At 48.7% G+C, this 21,213-nt stretch overlaps 1 protein-coding gene across 2 annotated transcripts in view; it reads left to right on the top strand.

Annotated features, from left to right (window-relative positions):
* Nucleotides 1–305: 305 nt before the first annotated feature.
* The window catches only part of LOC121543866 (platelet endothelial aggregation receptor 1), a 55,714-nt gene continuing 34,806 nt past the window's right edge, over nucleotides 306–21,213 (top strand). For both annotated transcript variants that reach the window (XM_045217260.1, XM_045217261.1), the window contains exon 1: nucleotides 306–552. The gene's annotated coding sequence lies outside the window, so the exon portion shown is untranslated. The remainder of the gene's footprint in view (nucleotides 553–21,213) is intronic.

The following is a 21,213-nucleotide window of genomic DNA, read 5'->3' on the forward strand; positions in this document are numbered from 1 at the left end:
ATGACAAAGAGTTTTTAAAAACTATTGTGTGCACTTTGACATCATCACCTATTGGTTCAATCCCACTGAAAATGTATCAACCATATACTTTAGGCCTCCAACAAGATAAAACATCAATGTGACATTTTAGTTTTTGTTTATTGTGAAAAGTCTAATTGCCATCAAATATTTACGATTCTATAATTGTATAAAACATAAGTGTAGCTGCTTAGCCTTGGCGTCTCTCTCTCTCTCTCTCTCTCTCTCTCTCTCTCTCTCTCTCTGTTCTCGTTCTTTTTTCCTGTCACAGTTTTTCAATTCACTACTTGGCTCTCCTCCTCTCAATCCACAATCTGTGACTAACAGACCCTCCCCTGATGGAAGCGACAGAAAACAATGCACTGAAGTTGTGAAGTTATAATACTGCTCTTTCTTCACTGACTTCATGTGGAATTCATTTTCCACCGCTGGAAATTTGTTATAATATCTTGAGGTAGCCTACTTCGTGATTTTTCGTCGCAGAAATCGACTATCGCAAATACAGTGGATTAACAACAAATGTTTTTCACTCAGGTGAGTACTGCAAACATATGCGTTGAGAAAACAAACGATAAAGTGTCTATTGTAAAACCAAGATTATGATTATGCCTGATTAATTACAGATTATGCAAACTGTAACGGCCATATTTAGATCTGTATGTTTTTTTTTTTATTCTCTCCCATACTGTTGTCTTGCTCTTTTTTTCTCTGAAGTACAGCACATACCGTAATACATCCTGGCATGCCTGTTTATTACCATGGATATTAGTAGATAGAAAAAAGCACGTGAATACTGAACATTTGTATTTGAAATGCTGTTTTTGTGAGTATTTCTTGTCATGAAAGTTTGCTGGGGCATAGCCATATCCTCATTCTTCATAACTAAACTGGGTAAATTAATATTTTGCTAGAAGGATTAGCCTATTTATAGTCTTGATATGCAAAACATGATCTGACTATCATAGAGTGCCATCTTAATATGTATTGTTTGATCAGGCTTGCAGTTGTTTGGTTTAGGGTTGAAGTTGTTTCCATGATGGTGCGAGTATTTCCATATCCTCAATCTTCATAACTAAACTGGGTCAATTAATATTTTGCTAGAAGGATTAGCCTATTTATAGTCTTGATATGCAAAACATGATCTGACTATCATAGAGTGCCATCTTAATGTGTATTGTTTGATCAGGCTTGCAGTTGTTTGGTTTAGGGTTGAAGTTGTTTCCATGATGGTACCACTTGCCCCCCCCATCTGAAACCAAGTAGGACTGCCAGATATCATCCAGGCAAACAAATGTGAACCTCAACCTGCATATTGTTACAAATATATATATATATTATTACTGATGTTTATTTTCATCACATTGTGTACAGTTACTGTAATAATAGCATTGATGTTACTGTAGCATAACTAGTCCTAGTTGTTTGTTTTTTCAAGACTTACTCTTAAATACCTAGGTACAGTATATGACTGTAATGACAAATCAGTAGAACTCAACTCATAACAGTGATGTAGGCTAGAACACACTCATTTTCGGCCTCCATATGTCACGAGTTACAAAGCCAGAACCCAGAAGCAGACCAGGACAAGGTTAGTTGAAACGAAGGTGAGTGTTTATTTACAAATTCAAGAGTGATGCTGAATAATCCAGGGAACAGAGCGGGCGGCGTTGGTTAGTTGTTGGGGGTGCAGTGGTTGATCCAATCATGGCTCGGCAGCCGCCGACCACCAGGCAGAGGTTGGATGAAGGTTCCGGACGAGTGACTGCAGATGGAACAAAACGGAGGTAAGTAAACAACAAACCAACAAGGTGCAAAACAACAAAACTAACGCTAGAAGCTCTAAGACTGATACTCTGGTAAACCTACTGTTCATGGCTAACGATCCGGCAGGGAATGGATGTTAGGCAGAGCCTAAGAAGGGTGATGATCAGGACCAGGTGTGCAGATTGCTGATGGGATGCAGGTGCGGAAATCAAGAGAGCTCCCCGGAGCGTTCCAGAACCCTCGGGAAACTGGAGATCACGAGCAGAAAAACTAGTCCACAGACAGGACCCGACTCAGACTGCCGGGATCGTTACAGTACCCCCCTCCGACGAACGCCACCGGGCGGACTCCCGGAGCGCCAGGATGGAGGCGGTAGAAGTCACGGATGAGGTCAGCATCTAGGATCTGTCGCCGCGGAATCCAACTCCTCTCTTCAGGACCATACCCCTCCCAGTCCACGAGATACTGGAAACCCCGGCCCCGCCGTCTGGAATCCATGATGCGTCGCACCGTGTAGGCAGGACCACCTCCGATCATCCGAGGAGGAGGAGGAGGAGGCGGAGGAGGCAACAGAGGACTGAGGAAAACAGGCTTGAGGCAGGAGACATGAAAGGTGGGATGGACTCTGAGCGTCCTCGGGAGTTTGAGTCGAACTGCCACCGGATTGATCACCTTCTCCACCACAAACGGACCAATGAACTTCGGTAACAACTTCCTAGACTCAGTCCGTAAAGGAAGATCCCGTGTGGCCAACCAGACCCTATCTCCGATGGTGTAGGTGGGAGCGGGGATCCGGCGACGATTCGCCTGGAGCTGATACCGGTCCGAAACTCTAAGGAGTGCCTTTCTGGCCCGATGCCAGGTCCGGTGGCAACGACGAATATGGGCCTGAACAGAAGGCACTGAGAGCTCCTTCTCCTGAGAAGGGAACAAGGGAGGTTGGTAGCCATACAGGCACTGGAAGGGAGACATCCCAGTGGCAGATGTAGGGAGAGTATTGTGGGCATACTCAACCCAAGGCAACTGAGAGGCCCAGGAGGTGGGGTTGGAAGAGGCCAGGCAGCGTAGCGTGGATTCCATCTTCTGGTTGGCTCTCTCCGCCTGACCATTAGATTGGGGGTGAAAACCAGATGTGAGACTGACTGTAGCTCCAATGGCCAAACAGAAGGACTTCCAGACAGCAGAGGTAAACTGAGGGCCACGGTCGGAAACGATATCACTGGGCAACCCGTGGACCCTGAAAACCTCCCTAACCAGGATCTCGGACGTCTCCGAGGCAGAGGGAAGCTTGGCAATTGGCACAAAGTGGGCGAACTTGCTGAATCTGTCCACGATAGTCAGAACGACCGTGTTCCCCTCAGAAGCGGGCAACCCAGTGACAAAGTCCAGGGCCAGATGCAACCATGGTCGCCGGGGAATAGGAAGGGGGTGAAGTAGTCCAGAGCTGGGCCGATTGGTACTCTTATTCTGCGCACACACTGGACAGGCAGCAACATAACCCCGAGTATCCTCGGCCATGGCAGGCCACCAAAAACGTCTGCGAAGAAACGCCATCGTCCGAGCCACGCCAGGGTGACAAGCCATCTTGCTGGCGTGGGACCATTTGAGGACCGCAGGACGAACCGACTCAGGCACAAACAACCGACCGGGTGGACCGTTACCGGGACCGGGCTGCGTCCGAAGAGCCGCCATCACCTCCTCCTCAATCTTCCACCTAACAGCTCCCACGACGCAGTTCCGGGGGAGAATTGTCTCGGTCTTGGACCCACTCTCCTCCGTCTTGGAGAACATCCGAGACAAGGCGTCCGCCTTGCCGTTCTTAGATCCAGGTCGGAACGTCAGGGAAAAAATTGAATCGTCCGAAAAACAACGACCACCTGGCCTGACGGGAGTTGAGACGTCTAGCCGATTGCACGTAAGCAAGATTCTTGTGGTCAGTCCAGACAATAAACGGCTGCTCCGCCCCCTCCAACCAGTGGCGCCACTCCTCCAAGGCAAGTTTCACCGCGAGAAGCTCCCGGTTACCCACATCGTAATTCCTCTCCGCAGGCGAAAGGCGACGAGAGTAGTAGGCGCAGGGATGGAGTTTACTGTCCGTGGAGCATCGCTGCGACAGGATGGCGCCAACTCCCACATCAGACGCGTCCACTTCAACGACGAACTGACGGGCCGTGTCCGGTTGAGAGAGAATCGGTGCGTTGGTGAATCGCCTCTTCAAATCCAGAAACGCTCGATCCGCCTCCGGATCAAATCAAATCAAATCAAATCAAATTTTATTGGTCACATGCGCCGAATACAACAAGTGCAGACATTACAGTGAAATGCTTACTTACAGCCCTTAACCAACAGTGCGTTTATTTTAAACAAAAAAGTAAGAATAAAACAACAAAAAAAAAAAAAAAAAGTGTTGAGAAAAACAAAGAGCAGAAGTAAAATAAAGTGACAGTAGGGAGGCTATATATACAGGGGGGTAACGGTGCAGAGTCAATGTGCGGGGGCACCGGCTAGTTGAGGTAGTTGAGGTAATATGTACATGTGGGTAGAGTTAAAGTGACTATGCATAAATACTTAACAGAGTAGCAGCAGCGTAAAAAGGATGGGGTGGGGGGCAGTGCAAATAGTCCGGGTAGCCATGATTAGCTGTTCAGGAGTCTTATGGCTTGTGGGTAGAAGCTGTTGAGAAGTCTTTTGGACCTAGACTTGGCACTCCGGTACCGCTTGCCGTGCGGTAGCAGAGAGAACAGTCTATGACTAGGGTGGCTGGAGTCTTTGACAATTTTGAGGGCCTTCCTCTGACACCGCCTGGTATAGAGGTCTTGGATGGCAGGGAGCTTTGCCCCAGTGATGTACTGGGCCGTACGCACTACCCTCTGTAGTGCCTTGCGGTCAGAGGCCAAGCAGTTGCCATACCAGGCGGTGATGCAACCAGTCAGGATGCTCTCGATGGTGCAGCTGTAGAATTTTTTGAGGATCTGAGGACCCATGCCAAATCTTTTTAGTCTCCTGAGGGGGAATAGGCTTTGTCGTGCCCTCTTCACGACTGTCTTGGTGTGCTTGGACCATGATAGTTCGTTGGTGATGTGGATTCCACTTGAAGCTCCTGATACTGGAAGTCAAGGCCGTTAACGGAGCGGCCACACGGCTGTAATCCCGGATGAATCTGCGGTAGAAATTCGCAAACCCCAAAAATCTCTGGAGCTGCAATCTCGTACCGGGCTGGGCCCATTCCAGAACCGCTCTAACCTTCTCCTGGTCCATCCTAATCTCTCCCCTGGAGATGATGTACCCGAGAAAGGATGTCGTGTGGGCGTGAAACTCGCACTTCTCGGCCTTCACGAACAGGCGATTCTCCAACAATCGCTGCAGAACCTGCCGGACATGCTGGACGTGGTCGGAAGGTTCCTTCGAGAAGATCAGAATGTCATCCAGGTAAACAAACACAAAGAGACCGATCATATCTCTCAGGACGTCGTTCACCATACTCTGGAATACCGCTGGAGCATTGGTCAGTCCAAACGGCATCACCTGATACTCGAGTGACCCATCGGTGTATTGAAACCCGTCAACCACTCGTCTCCCTCTCTGATCCGGACCATGTGATACGCATTGCGTAGGTCTAGCTTGGTGAACACCGTAGCACCCTGTAAGGAGTCGAAGGCAGAACTCATCAAGGGCAGGGGATACTTGTTCTTGACCGTGATGTCATTCAACCCCCGATAATCAATACACGGTCGAAGAGAGCCATCCTTCTTACCCACAAAGAAGAATCCTGCCCCCAGGGGTGATGACGAGGACGAACGAGACCAGCAGCTAGGGACTCCTTGATGTAGGTCTCCAAAGCCTCACGTTCAGGGCGGGAGATACTGTATAACCTTCCCTTGGGGTAGACAGCTCCAGGGAACAGGTTGATGGCACAATCATATGGTCGGTGGGGAGGGAGTGACAGAGCCTTCTGCTTACTGAACACTTCCCCCAAATCGTGATATGTCTCGGGAACCAGGGACAAATCTGGGGGTTTAGCCTCAATCACCTGACTGGGAACCGAATGGGGACAGGCAGTCTTGAGACAGTTAGCATGACAATCAAGGCTCCAACTCGTTACCTTGCCCGTCACCCAATCGAACGTGGGATTGTGTTCCTTCAGCCAGGGGTATCCAAGGACCAGAGGAACATGGGAAGACGGCAGAATGAAGAATGAAATCATCTCCGAATGATTCCCCGACAACAGCATCTTAACCGGTTCAGTCCTCATCGTGATACGTGCCAGACTACTGCCGTTCAGAGTGGTCGCTTCAATGGCTTCCGGCAATTGCTCCTTGGAAAGCCCCAGCTGTTCCACCAACTCGGCATCAAGAAAGCTTCCATCGGCACCTGAATCGATAAAAGCGTTAATCGCTAAGCTCTGATTCCTGTTCACAAGGGTAGCCGGGAAACGGGGTCTGACAGAGGTACTGAGAGGTTGAAACTGGCTCGCTAAAAGTCCTCCCAACTTTAGCGAGCCGGGCAGTTTGACGACCGCCGGGAACAAGTGGAGATGTAATGTCCCGAGCTGCCACAGTAGAGGCAGCAGTTGGTCCTACGTCTATGTTGACGCTCCTCCTTGGTTAACCCGTGCCGCCCCACTTGCATGGGTTCAGAATCGGGAGAGAGGACCTCTCCACTAATCCTTTGTGGTGGAGAATGATCGACGTGTTCTGGTCCACCACCCGACCCGACTGGGAACTGAGAAGCTGATCGATTGGACGGACCCCATTGCTTCTCCCTCCTTCGCTCTCGGACTCGATTATCCACCCGAATAGACAAGGCTACCAAGCTGTCCAGGTCACTAGGCTCCGGATAGGAGATCAACTCATCCTTGAGCTGCTCCGACAGACCCTGGTAAAAGGCCGCTTGCAGAGACTCCTCATTCCACCCACTCTCCACAGCCAACGTCTTGAACTCGATCACGAAGTCGGCCACGCTGCGAGTTCCTTGGTGAAGCGAAAACAGGCGCCTAGCTGCGTCCCTCCCTCGGACGGAATGGTCGAAGAGCTTCCTCATCTCGGCCGTGAACCCCTGGTATGAAGCCATGCAGGGGTCTTGTCGTTCCCAAACGGCTGAAGCCCACTCCAGCGCTCGACCACGCAGCAACTCAATCACAAAGGCTATCCTAGCCTTGTCTGTGGCATAAGAGTAGGGCTGTAGATCGAACACTAACCCACACTGCATAAGGAAAGAACGGCATCTTCCCAGCTCCCCCTCATATTTATCCGGCGTCGGAACCTTGGGCTCACGGAAGGACACAGCTCCAGACGCGGCAGGCGAGATGGGTGAAACCGGTAGTGGATCCTCCACCGGAAACTTGCGCTGGTTCTGGACCTCCGTCAGACCGGTAGAAAGGTTCCGAACTGACAACGCTATCTCCTGTAGTGCCGTGCTATGTTGTCCCAACATCTTCTCCTGATGGGAAATGGCATGGCGAACAGAGTCCAGGTCCGCTGGGTTCATTTATGGCCGGATCGTTCTGTCACGAGTTACAAAGCCAGAACCCAGAAGCAGACCAGGACAAGGTTAGTTGAAACGAAGGTGAGTGTTTATTTACAAATTCAAGAGTGATGCTGAATAATCCAGGGAACAGAGCGGGCGGCGTTGGTTAGTTGTTGGGGGTGCAGTGGTTGATCCAATCATGGCTCGGCAGCCGCCGACCACCAGGCAGAGGTTGGATGAAGGTTCCGGACGAGTGACTGCAGATGGAACAAAACGGAGGTAAGTAAACAACAAACCAACAAGGTGCAAAACAACAAAACTAACGCTAGAAGCTCTAAGACTGATACTCTGGTAAACCTACTGTTCATGGCTAACGATCCGGCAGGGAATGGATGTTAGGCAGAGCCTAAGAAGGGTGATGATCAGGACCAGGTGTGCAGATTGCTGATGGGATGCAGGTGCGGAAATCAAGAGAGCTCCCCGGAGCGTTCCAGAACCCTCGGGAAACTGGAGATCACGAGCAGAAAAACTAGTCCACAGACAGGACCCGACTCAGACTGCCGGGATCGTTACACCATATTGGCTTATTGACTAGTCACTACTAGGAGAGCTCTTGTCTAAACCTGCTGTGTTACTATCTGTGAAACACAAACCTTTGATGTTCAGGCAGTATGTCCTCCATTAGAGAATGTAGGGCAGAGGAAGTCATTGGGAGTAGGTCGGTTGGGAGTAGGTCGGTTGTTGTTTCCTTACGCCAAACGGCCAGCCTCCGCCTCTGTTGCGTTTCAATTTATTAAGCCCCTCTGGGGTATTCCAAGATCTTAATTGACCTTGAAGCCTATGTGGCAAGGTAAGATTCATGACTAATGTCACCGAAATGTGGAGATGAGATGGTTGTCACTTCTAGCAGTGACTGAGTCAACTTTCAACACTCTTCCATGTGTAGTCTGTCAAGTTGAAAACATACCAAATGGGACAATCATAGTGAGTCCTCTGGTGGATCTGACACACCCAGTGGTTTTCATATCTATGTGGAGCACATTTCCTCTTTGGATGACACATATACTCATTCTATTGCTATTTCCTATTGCTCTAAAGGTACGGTACTGTATATGTCTATGTTTTTGTGAAAGGAGGCTCTTGGGAGAACCTGGCGCTGTTGCTCATAGAAACACTCAACACCTGGAAATGAAAGATAGAATATGTGATTTACACAGTAAGCCGCTGCCACCTGGACCTGACAACACCTAAACTCCCATCTACTGTGCTCTCCAAGACAGCTCACCAAAATCCTCAAATCAAATCAAATGTATTGGTCACATACACATGGTTAGCAGATGTTATTGCGAGTGTAGAGAAATGCTTGTGCTTCTAGTTCCGACAGTGCAGTAATATCTAGGAAATAATATCTAACAGTTCCACAACAAATATCTAATACACACAAAAATGTAAGTAAAGGAATGGAATAAGAATATATAAATATATGGATGAGCAATGTCATTGTCAGAGCGGCATAGGTGTCAAGGGGTGCTGAAGGTGGGTGTGGTGCATGAATCAAGCGCAGGACGCAGAAGCTCAGTCCAAAATACTTTAGTGCAATATTCACGTAGAAAATAAGCACAATAAGCCCGAAGGCGAAATAACGGCGCACACAGGCGTCAATCAAACGGTGCACTAACATGTGCGAAAAACCTCTCCAAAACACTGGAGGGAAGTACGTAGCTCCAACACGAAACAGAAGAGCAGTCACACACAAAGACAAACACACACAACGAGAACTAAATAGGACACTAACGAGGACTAACAAGACACAGGTGTACAACATCAAGACAAAACCAAACGAACATGAAACATAGATCGGTGGCAGCTAGTACTCCGGGGACGACGACCGCCGAAGCCTGCCCGAACCAGGAGGAGGAGCAGCCTCGGCCAAAACCGTGACAGTACCCCCACCCTTGACGCGCGGCTCCAGCCGTGCGCCGACCCCGGCCTCGGGGACGACCAGGAGGACGCGGAGCAGGGCGCGCGGGATGGTCCCGGTGGAACTCCGACAGGAGAGATGGGTCTAGGATGTCCCTCCGCGGCACCCAGCACCGCTCCTCCGGGCCGTACCCCTCCCACTCCACGAGATACTGGAGACCCCCCATCTGGCGTCTTGAGTCCAAGATGGACCGAACGGTGTACGACGGAGCCCCCTCGATGTCCAGTGGGGGCGGAGGAGTCTCCCCTATCTCATTGTCCTGGAGTGGACCAGCTACCACCGGCCTGAGAAGAGACACATGGAACGAGGGGTTAATATTCTTATACTCAACAGGTAGATGTAACCTATAACACACCTCATTCAATCTTCTCAGGACTTTAAAGGGCCCCACAAACTGCCGACCCAGCTTCCGACAGGGCAGGCGGAGGGGTAGGTTTCTGGTAGAGAGCCAGACTCTATCTCCGGGTGCGTACACCGGCCCCTCACTGCGGTGGAGATCGGCGCTCGCCTTGTGACGAAGGACGGCCCGCTGCAGGTGGACGTGGGCAGCGTTCCACGTCTCTTCCGAGCGCCTCATCCAATCATCCACCGCAGGGGCCTCGATCTGGCTCTGCTGCCAAGGTGCCAGAACCGGCTGGTAACCTAACACACATTGGAAGGGGGGTTAGGTTGGTAGAGGAGTGGCGGAGAGAGTTCTGGGCCATCTCGGCCCAGGGAATGTACCGTGCCCACTCCTCCGGCCGGCCCTGGCAATACGACCTCAGAAACCTACCCACATCCTGGTTGACACGTTCTACCTGCCCGTTACTCTCCGGGTGGTACCCTGAGGTAAGGCTAACCGAGACCCCCAAACGCTCCATGAACGCTCTCCAAACACGGGAGGTAAACTGGGGGCCTCGATCAGACACTATATCCTCGGGTACCCCGTAATGCCGGAAGACGTGGGTAAATAGGGCCTCAGCGGTCTGTAGGGCAGTAGGAAGACCCGACATAGGGAGAAGACGACAGGCCTTAGAGAACCGGTCCACAACGACCAGGATGGTGGTATTCCCCTGAGAGAGGGGAAGGTCTGTCACAAAATCCACCGAGAGGTGGGACCATGGTCGTTGTGGAACGGGCAGGGGTTGTAACTTACCCCTGGGCAGATGTCGGGGCGCCTTACACTGGGCGCACACCGAGCAGGAGGAGACATAAACCCTCACATTCCTAGCCAAAGTGGGCCACCAGTATTTAGTGCTAAGGCAATGCACTGTCCGGCCAATACCCGGATGTCCAGAGGAGGGTGACGTGTGAGCCCAGTAAATGAGTCGATCCCGAATCTCGAGCGGAACGTACTTCCGACCCTCAGGACACTGTGGAGGGCTGGGGTCGGCACGCAACGCTCGCTCGATTTCGGCATCGACCTCCCACACCACCGGTGCCACAAGGCAAGACTCCGGTAGTATGGGAGTAGGCTCAACGGACCTCTCCTCCGTGTCATACCGCCGGGACAGCGCATCTGCCTTACCATTCTGGGACCCAGGGATGTACGTGATTTTAAATACGAACCTGGTGAGAAACATACTCCATCGAGCCTGGCGAGGGTTCAGTCTCCTCGCTGCCCGGATGTACTCCAGGTTCCGATGGTCAGTCAAAATGAGGAAAGGGTGTTGAGCCCCCTCAAGCCAATGCCTCCACAACTTAAGGGCTTGAACTACAGCTAACAGCTCCCTGTCCCCAACGTCATAGTTACGCTCCGCCGGGCTGAGCTTTTTTGAGTAAAAAGCACAGGGGCGGAGTTTAGGTGGCGTGCCGGACCGTTGAGAGAGAACGGCCCCTATACCAGCCTCAGACGCGTCTACCTCAACCTGAAAGGGTAATGCGGGATCCGGATGCGCCAGCACCGGAGCCAACGTAAACAGGTCCTTCAGTCTCCTAAAGGCCCTGTCCGCATCAGCTGACCACTGCAGGCGCACCGGACCCCCTTTCAGAAGGGACGTGATGGGAGCTGCCACCTGTCCAAAACCCCGGATAAACCTCCGGTAGTAATTCGCAAAGCCCAAGAACTGCTGCACCTCTTTTACAGTGGTTGGAGTTTGCCAATTACGCACAGCGGACACACGATCCACCTCCATTCTCACCCCTGACGCGGACAACCGATAACCCAAAAAGGAGACCGACTCCTGGAAAAACAGACATTTCTCTGCCTTGACATATAGGTCGTGCTCCAACAGCCTCCCTCAATACACGACGCACCAGGGTTATATGCTCGGCTCGGGTAGACGAGTACACCAGAATGTCATCAATGTACACGACCACCCCTTGTCCCTGCATATACCGGAAAATGTCATCTACGAAGGATTGGAAGACTGATGGAGCATTCATCAACCCATATGGCATGACGAGATATTCGAAATGACCTGACGTGGTACTAAACGCTGTCTTCCATTCGTCGCCCTCCCTAATGCGCACCAAGTTATACGCGCTCCTGAGATCCAATTTTGTGAAAAACCGCGCCCCATGCAATGACTCTGTCATGGTCGCAATCAGAGGGAGTGGATAACTGTATTTCACAGTAATCTGATTGAGACCACGGTAATCAATGCACGGGCGCAACCCTCCATCTTTCTTCTTCACAAAAAGAAACTCGAGGAGGCGGGAGAAGTGGAGGGCCGAATGTATCCCTGTCTCAAAGATTCGGCTATGTAAGTCTCCATAGCTTTTCTCTCCTCTTGAGACAAATGATACACGTGGCTCCGTGGGAGCGCTGCTCCTGCCTGGAGATCAATCGCACAATCCCCCTGTCTATGAGGAGGCAACTGCGTCGCCCTAGTTTTACTAAACACGAGAGCTAAATCCCCATATTCAGGCGGAATGTGCAGTGCGGGCACTTGGTTTGGACTTTCCACCGAAGTCGCCCCCACGGAAACACCCAGACATCGCCCCTCGCACTGAGCAGACCACCCATCGAGAGCCCTCTGTTGCCACGAAATAGCAGGGTTATGGGTGCTTAACCAGGGAATTCCCAGCACCACTGGGTACGCAGGAGAGTCGATCAGATACAGCTGTATAGTCTCTTCATGACCCCCTGCGCACACATCCTAAGTGGTGCTGTGATCTCCCTAATCAACCCCGACCCCAACGGGCGGCTATCTAAGGCATGAACGGGAAAAGGTTTGTCAACAGGTAGGAGAGGGATCCCTAAATCTAAACAAAACTTCAGATCAACAAAATTCCCAGCTGCGCCTGAATCTACTAGCGCCTTATGCTGGGAATGAGGTGCAACCTGTGGAAAACACACAGGTATACAAAAGTGCGCAACAGAAAGCTCTGGGTAAGTGGGACGTCTACTCACCTGGGAGGCCCCCCCCAGTGCGTGGCCTGTTGCCTTCTCCCCCGGAGAACCCTCCCCAGCACCTGGCCGCAGTGTGCCCTCCACGACCGCACTTGGTGCAGGAGACAGGCCCCCTCGGGCTCCTCCTCCTCCTTTCTCTAGCGCCGGCACCCCCGAGCTCCATAGGGCTCGGCTCGGAGGTGCCGGAGGGCGGAATAGACGGACCCCCCTCGGGACGTCCACGGGTGGCCAGCAGGGTGTCCAGACGGATGGACATATCGACCAACTGGTCGAAGGTGAGATGGGTATCCATGCAGGCCAACTCACGTTGAACGTCCTCCCGTAGGCTACATCGAAAATGGTCGATGAGGGCCCGTTCATTCCACCCTGCGTCCGCCGCTAGAGTCCGGAACTGTAGAGCAAACGCCTGTGCGCTCCTCCTCCCCTGTCTCAGGTGGACTAGACGCTCCCCCGCCTTGAACTCGGCGTAGGAGATGGTGTTGGCGTCCATCTTCCTCCACTCGGTGTTAGCCCACTCCAACGCCTTGCCCGTGAGACAGGAGATGAGGGCGGAAACGCTCTCGTGTCCCGAGGGCACCGGGTGTACAGTGGCCAGGTAGAGCTCCACCTGTAGGAGGAACCCCTGACACCCGGCAGCTGTTCCGTCATACGCCCTCGGGAGCGAGAGCCGAATCCCCCTGGGTTCCGGACCTGGGACTGGTGGACCGGCCGATGGGGTTGGCAGGGTAGGTGGAGGTGTGGGTACCCCGCTGGCCTCCCATCGGTGCAGGGTGTTGATGACGTCCTGTAGAGCGGTCCCCAGTTGTCGTATCTGGTCATCTTGGCCGCGAACATGCTCCTCGAGCGACTCAGGCGTAACTGCAGATCCTGCTGATTCCATTTTGGTGTGTGATTCTGTCAAGGGGTGCTGAAGGTGGGTGTGGTGCATGAATCAAGCGCAGGACGCAGAAGCTCAGTCCAAAAGACTTTAGTGCAATATTCACGTAGAAAATAAGCACAATAAGCCCGAAGGCGAAATAACGGCGCACACAGGCGTCAATCAAACGGCGCACTAACATGTGCGAAAAACCTCTCCAAAACACTGGAGGGAAGTACGTAGCTCCAACACGAAACAGAAGAGCAACCACACACAAAGACAAACACACACAACGAGAACTAAATAGGACACTAACGAGGACTAACAAGACACAGGTGTACAACATCAAGACAAAACCAAACGAACATGAAACATAGATCGGTGGCAGCTAGTACTCCGGGGACGACGACCGCCGAAGCCTGCCCGAACCAGGAGGAGGAGCAGCCTCGGCCGAAACCGTGACAATAGGCTAAGATGCAATAGATAGTATAGAATACAGTATATACAGTGGGGAAAAAAGTATTTAGTCAGCCACCAATTGTGCAAGTTCTCCCACTTAAAAAGATGAGAGAGGCCTGTAATTTTCATCATAGGTACACGTCAACTAAGACAGACAAAATGAGAAAAAAAAATCAAGAAAATCACATTGTAGGATTTTTAATGAATTTATTTGCAAATTATGGTGGAAAATAAGTATTTGGTCAATAACAAAAGTTTCTCAATACTTTGTTATATACCCTTTGTTGGCAATGACACAGGTCAAACGTTTTCTGTAAGTCTTCACAAGGTTTTCACACACTGTTGCTGGTATTTTGGCCCATTCCTCCATGCAGATCTCCTCTAGAGCAGTGATGTTTTGGGGCTGTCGCTGGGCAACACGGACTTTCAACTCCCTCCAAAGATTTTCTATGGGGTTGAGATCTGGAGACTGGCTAGGCCACTCCAGGACCTTGAAATGCTTCTTACGAAGCCACTCCTTCGTTGCCCGGGCGGTGTGTTTGGGATCATTGTCATGCTGAAAGACCCAGCCACGTTTCATCTTCAATGCCCTTGCTGATGGAAGGAGGTTTTCACTCAAAATCTCACGATACATGGCCCCATTCATTCTTTCCTTTACACGGATCAGTCGTCCTGGTCCCTTTGCAGAAAAACAGCCCCAAAGCATGATGTTTTCACCCCCATGCTTCACAGTAGGTATGGTGTTCTTTGGATGCAACTCAGCATTCTTTGTCCTCCAAACACGACGAGTTGAGTTTTTACCAAAAAGTTATATTTTGGTTTCATCTGACCATATGACATTCTCCCAATCCTCTTCTGGATCATCCAAATGCACTCTAGCAAACTTCAGACGGGCCTGGACATGTACTGGCTTAAGCAGGGGGACACGTCTGGCACTGCAGGATTTGAGTCCCTGGCGGCGTAGTGTGTTACTGATGGTAGGCTTTGTTACTTTGGTCCCAGCTTTCTGCAGGTCATTCACTAGGTCCCCCCGTGTGGTTCTGGGATTTTTGCTCACTGTTCTTGTGGTCATTTTGACCCCACGGGGTGAGATCTTGCGTGGAGCCCCAGATCGAGGGAGATTATCAGTGGTCTTGTATGTCTTCCATTTCCTAATAATTGCTCCCACAGTTGATTTCTTCCAACCAAGCTGCTTACCTATTGCAGATTCAGTCTTCCCAGCCTGGTGCAGGTCTACAATTTTGTTTCTGGTGTCCTTTGACAGCTCTTTGGTCTTGGCCATAGTGGAGTTTGGAGTGTGACTGTTTGAGGTTGTGGACAGGTGTCTTTTATACTGATAACAAGTTCAAACAGGTGCCATTAATACAGGTAACGAGTGGAGGACAGAGGAGCCTCTTAAAGAAGAAGTTACAGGTCTGTGAGAGCCAGAAATCTTGCTTGTTTGTAGGTGACCAAATACTTATTTTCCACCATAATTTGCAAATAAATTCATTAAAAATCCTACAATGTGATTTTCTGGATTTTTTTCTTCTCAATTTGTCTGTCATAGTTGACGTGTACCTATGATGAAAATTACAGGCCTCTCTCATCTTTTTAAGTGGGAGAACTTGCACAATTGGTGGCTGACTAAATACTTTTTTTCCCCACTGTATCACTGACAAACTGAAATGGTTTTTCTCATTTTGTCTGTCATAGTTGACGTGTACCTATGATGAAAATTACAGGCCTCTCTCATCTTTTTAAGTGGGAGAACTTGCACAATTGGTGGCTGACTAAATACTTTTTTTCCCCACTGTATGTACGCTGAGGAACTTAAAACTTTCCACCTTCTCCACTGCTGTCCCCTCGATGTGGATAGGGGGGTACTCCCTCTGCTGTTTCCTGAAGTCCACGATCATCTCCTTTGTTTTGTTGACGTTGAGTGAGTGGTTATTTTCCTGACACCACACTCCGAGAGCCCTCACCTCCTCCCTGTAGGCTGTCTCATCGTTGTTGGTAATCAAGCCTACTACTGTTGTGTCGTCTGCAAACTTGATGATTGAGTTGGAGGCGTGCATGGCTACGCAGTCATGGGTGAATAGGGAGTACAGGAGGTGGCTGAGCACGCACCCTTGTGGGGCCCCAGTGTTGAGGATCAGTGAAGTGGAGATGTTGTTTCCTAACTTCACCACCTGGGGGCGGCCCGTCAGGAAGTCCAGGACCCAATTGCACAGGGGTTGAGACCCAGGGCTTCAAGCTTAATGATGAGCTTGGAGGGTGCTATGGTGTTGAATGCTGAGCTATAGTCAATGAACAGCATTCTTACATAGGTATTCCTCTTGTCCAGATGGGATAGGGCATTGAAATTACGTGGAAATAATTAATTCAGCCAGTGTGTGGCCAGTGGGTAAATCGAGATTCCGTGTGGATCTTTCTGTCTGAGGTCCATACATACTGCTCTGCATATCAACAGAACACCTCTTGGATATGTGTCTGTTCGTCTACAGACTGTTACTGCCATCAGTGAGTACTGTATGTAGATTTGGTGATCTCTTTTCTGTCTGTGGTCTAACTACAGATTTGTCTCTTAAATCAAACAGCTGGAGATGATCCATTGCACTCTTCTGACTGGCCTTATATGACCATCTGTTTCTCCATCGAAGAAGTGAAGTATGGAGGTCTGGTGAGCCATCGGATATGTTTTGGTTTGGGATGACACTGGCCAGACACACCAGAGCCAAAGTAGAAATAGAATGAGTACAGATGAGGTAAATGTAGTTACAGTATATTTGCTTCACGTTAAGTTAATCTTCCAAATGGCAGAAAACCTCTGTTTATAAAGGTTTATTGTAACGCCAGATAGTACACTGGGTCTCATGAAAGGTTTATACCAGGCCACACACCATTTGTGTGTTGTTAATGAGTTGAGATCATAGTTGTGCATCCTTGCTTGTTTTTTATCCAAGCATGTCACTTTATGGACTCAAAACATTGTTTATATATATATTTTTATTTTACCTTTATTTAACTAGGCAAGTCAGTTAAGAACAAATTCTTATTTACAATGACGGCCTACACCGGCCAAACCCGGACGACGCTGGGCAAATTGTGCGCCGCCCTATGGGACTAAGGCACTGCATCTCTCCCACATTCAACAAAACAAGAAACAACGTAACGTGAAGTCCAAAGGGCTATACACATACCAGCCTAACAGGAACAAGATCCCACAATACACAGTAGGCAATAGGCTACCTAAGTATGATCCCCAATCAGAGACAACAAGCGACAGCTGCCTCTGATTGGGAATCATACCCGGCCAGACATAGAAATAGAAAACTAGAATGTAAACATAGAATATCTAACATAGATTTCCACACCCTGACTCAACAAACTAGAGTTCTATAGGTCAGGGCGTGACACCCACAGAGATGCAGTGCCTTAGACCGCTGCACCACTCGGGAGCCCCCCATATCGTATCCCCCCATATAGAAGGTGGATTCATGGTTAAACTGTACAGAGGGTCTGAGAGGTTCTTATGAGTTTTTTAAATTATTTTTTTAACCTTTATTTAACTAGGCAAGTCATTTAAGAACAAATTCTTATTTACAATGATGGCCTACCAAAAGGCAAAAGGCCTCCTGCGGGGACGGGGGCTGGGATTATTTAAAAAATATATAAATATAGGACCAAACACACATCACGACAAGAGAGACAACACAACACTACATAAAGAGAGACCTAAGACAACAACATAGCATGGCAGCAACACACGACAACACAGCAACGTAGCAACCCAACATAAAAACAACATGGTAGCAACACAACATGGCAGCAGCACAACATGGTAGCAGCACAAGACATGGTACAAACATTATTGGGCACAGACAACAGCACAAAGGTCAAGAAGGTAGAGACAACAAAAAGAGGAGCGACCCAGGGATGTGTGTGCTTTGGGGACCTTTAACAGAATGTGACTGGCAGAACAGGTGTTGTATGTGGAGGATGAGGGCTGCAGTAGGTATCTCAGATAGGGGGAGTGAAGCCTAAGAGGGTTTTGTAAATAAGCATCAACAAGTGGGTCTTGCGATGGGTATACAGAGATGACCAGTTTACAGAAGAGTAAAAAGTGCAGTGATGTGTCCTATAAGGAGCATTGGTGGTAAATCTGATGGCCGAATGGTAAAGAACATCTAACCGCTCGAGAGCACCCTTACCTGACGATCTATAAATTACGTCTCCGTAATCTAGCATGGGGTAGGATGGTCATCTGAATCAGGGTTAGTTTGGCAGCTGGGGTGAAAGAGGAGCGATTACGATAGAGGAAACCAAGTCTAGATTTAACCTTAGCCTGCAGCTTTGATATGTGCTGAGAGAAGGACAGTGTACTGTCTAGCCATACTCCCAAGTACTTGTATGAGGTGACTACCTCAAGCTCTAAACCCTCAGAGGTAATAATCACAGAGGAGAGGGGCATTCTTCTTACCAAACCACATGATCTTTGTTTTGGAGGTGTTCAGAGCAAGGTTAAGGGCAGAGAAAGCTTGCTGGACACTAAGAAACCTTTGTTGTAGCGCATTTAACACAAAATCCGGGGAGAGGCCAGCTGAGTATAAGACTGTATCATCTGCATATAAATGGATGAGAGCGCTTCCTACTGCCTGAGCTGTATTGTTGATGTAAATTGAGAAGAGCGTGGGGCCTAGGATCGAGCCTGACATCGTAGTCTGGCAAATTTAATGTTGTCAAATCTACACAGCAATCTCCCAATTGATTCATACAGTTTTTCTCGATTGCTAAGACACATTTCTTGAAAGCTGCTCTCCTTTTCTCTTAACTGTGAACACAAAACCCAATTTTCAAGCTACATTCACAAAACCTCAGACTCTTCTTGCAAAACCAAACTTTCACCTCAAAACAGTTCAATCTGTGCTCAAAACTGAACTGTTGTCAAATCATGCCCCGAGTCAATCAAAATAAAAAACACTACTGAACAGTCACTAAACACTACGTAGAAAAATAGAAAACACAATGCTCAGGACATGAAGCTGGAGAAATAAATGTTTATTGTTCACTGTAGGCTAAATGCATGTTGCAAAACAAAAAAAACCTGTGCATTTAGCACTTGTACAAAAAGACAAAACAGAAATCTTGTGCATTTACATGTAGCACTTGTAAAAACAAACAGAAATCTTATGCGTTTGCCACTTGTGTACAGTAAGCCCATGTAAAAATAAAGTACAAAAATATACAAATAAGTGCATTACTCAGCCACAGCATCATGTCTCCGTACTGGGTCAGGCCACAGGACTTCATCCACATCACAGGCCACATTTTGTCTGGCCAGGCAACGGGGGAAAAAAACCCTGGCATGCCGTATCCAGGCTTGGCATGCCTCCACACCTATGTCACCACAGGCAAGTCCCATGGCTTGCAGGAGATTTACCCTGGTGTAAGGTTGGCGTTCATATACCTTCCACCGCCATGAGGAGAAGAATTCCTCAATGGGGTTTAGGAAAGGGGAGTACGGTGGAAGGCAAAGATTGATAAAACCTTGGTTCATATTGTACCACTCTCTAACCTGGAGGGCTCTGTGAAAACTCACATTGTCCCAAACAACAACATAGATGGGATGCTCATCCTGCTGCCCTAACAAAGCATCTCGCATGTGATTGAGGAAAATGAGGAGCTGGTGAGTGTTGTAGGGCCCCAGGTTGGCATGATGGTGGACAACCCCATGATTGCTGATGGCAGCACATAATGTGACATTGCCACCACGCTGCCCAGGAACACCAACAATGGCCCGATGGCCAATCACATTACGGCCTCTCCTTCTCCTTTTGGTGAGATTAAACCCAGCTTCATCCATGTAGATGTATTGATGGGGGTCTTTCCATTGCATCCAGTTGAAAAACCCTCTGTAGAAATAGATATAGTTTTGTAAGTGATACGGAAAAAGTGATTTAGGCCACTACAGTAAATCACTACTTAGAGTAATCAACATTGAATGTGTCTCGATATATGCCAACCTGTACATACTGGAATCTTTGCTCTTTGACTCTGTCTGAGTTGCGATCAAAGGGCACTCTGTATAGCTGTTTCATGCGCAGTCTGTTGCGCTTGAGGACACGATCAACAGTAGAGAGGCTGACACTGTTGATACCCTCAAAATGTAAATGGTCCTCAATGATCTTCTGCTGAATTTCGCTCAGTTTAATGGCATTGTTCTCACGGACCATATCAACAATTAGGGTCTCTTGGTGTGGGGAGAACATACCTGTCCTCCCACCCCCATGTGGCAGTCTTTCAATTCTACAAAAAGAGAACATGGAGTTACAAAAAATATACATGGAATACTAGGCCTACAAACAGTTAGACCAACCATCCATTACAATACTACAGTACATTGGTACAGTGATGTACTGAAACATATATTTACTTACAGTATACTGTGGTACAGTATATAGTATGTCATACAGTAATTGCTGTCAACATTTACATACTGTACTATAATGTCAAAAAAAGGTAATTACCTGTTCTCTTCTCTAAATCTTCGGATTATGGTGGACACAGTGAATCTACTGATGTTTGGTTGTACCCTTTGTCCAGCCTCCCTCATGCTCATACCATGGACAAGAACATGGTCAATCACAGTAGCTCTGATTTCATCAGATATTACTGTTCTTTGTCTTCGCTGACCACCTCGACCACCTCGACCTCCTCTCACACGAACTCTTCCTCTCAGATTTCTATCCATTGTAGGGCCTCACAAACCAGTGCTCTCTGAACTGGCTTACTGTATATGTTCCCTCACATCATTAGCCACAAGTGTGATCAATTTTGAGTTGTTGTGTTCAAGTGGTGACACCTGTGCTCTAATTGTGTTTGACTTTTGTCACCTGTGCTCACCATTATGCAGCACGGGTGCATCACAATGAAAATGTGATGGCAAGTTATGTCTAAACAGGTGAAAAGTGCTTATGGTTTTGCCAAAAGAGTGATTGATTCAATCAGTGGGTTCAGGCAACTGAGCATTTGGTTCAGACAATAGGGTTTAGTGTTTTAGCAATTGAGAAAAACTGTAAACCTCCCAGGGATTTTGTGTATTTTTTCCCAGCCAAAGTGATTGTCAATATTAAAATTAATACTTGACTTGAATTGATGATTGGTCAATCTCGTCTTTTCAGTCTTTTGTGCAGATAAATCATCGTAATGGAAAACAGTAAAAGAGCAATGGCACGTTCAAAAGAAGGTGACAGAGATGTAATATTCCTACCACATGCTTGTATCAGTCTCTCAACCCCATATGCTCCGCAGCCGTGCAGATAATTTGGAGCAGATACGACTGCAGCCATGCAA

This window comes from Coregonus clupeaformis, unplaced genomic scaffold (genome assembly GCF_020615455.1).
Source record: "Coregonus clupeaformis isolate EN_2021a unplaced genomic scaffold, ASM2061545v1 scaf0985, whole genome shotgun sequence".
In the NCBI taxonomy this organism is placed as follows: domain Eukaryota; kingdom Metazoa; phylum Chordata; class Actinopteri; order Salmoniformes; family Salmonidae; genus Coregonus; species Coregonus clupeaformis.